This window comes from Rhinolophus ferrumequinum, chromosome 24, assembly GCF_004115265.2.
Source record: "Rhinolophus ferrumequinum isolate MPI-CBG mRhiFer1 chromosome 24, mRhiFer1_v1.p, whole genome shotgun sequence".
Lineage (NCBI taxonomy): Eukaryota > Metazoa > Chordata > Mammalia > Chiroptera > Rhinolophidae > Rhinolophus > Rhinolophus ferrumequinum.
The window spans coordinates 14164635-14164947 of NC_046307.1; positions in this window are offsets into that span (position 1 = coordinate 14164635).

Here is a 313-nt window from a genome sequence, read left to right on the forward strand (position 1 = left end):
GACAACCATTGCTGTCTATGGGTCCGAGTCCGTGTATCTTGTCAGGGACTTCTTTGGTGCACAGCTTCCCATCATTCTTGAAAGATGAGCGGGTGTAGGGACACTGGCCCAGCCCCACTCTGGTCTCCCAGAGAGAATGCGACAGGATTCCCAGTATAACCCGCGGCCGCTAGGGTACACTGAAAGGGCCGTTACGCATGCACACTTGTGCCACCTGGCAGACGAGCACTTTGAGGTCGCGCGCTCTCTAGTGGCCTCGGACAGCAGCGCGTCTGAACGAGGGGGCGGGGCCGACGGCGGAAGTGAAGTCACT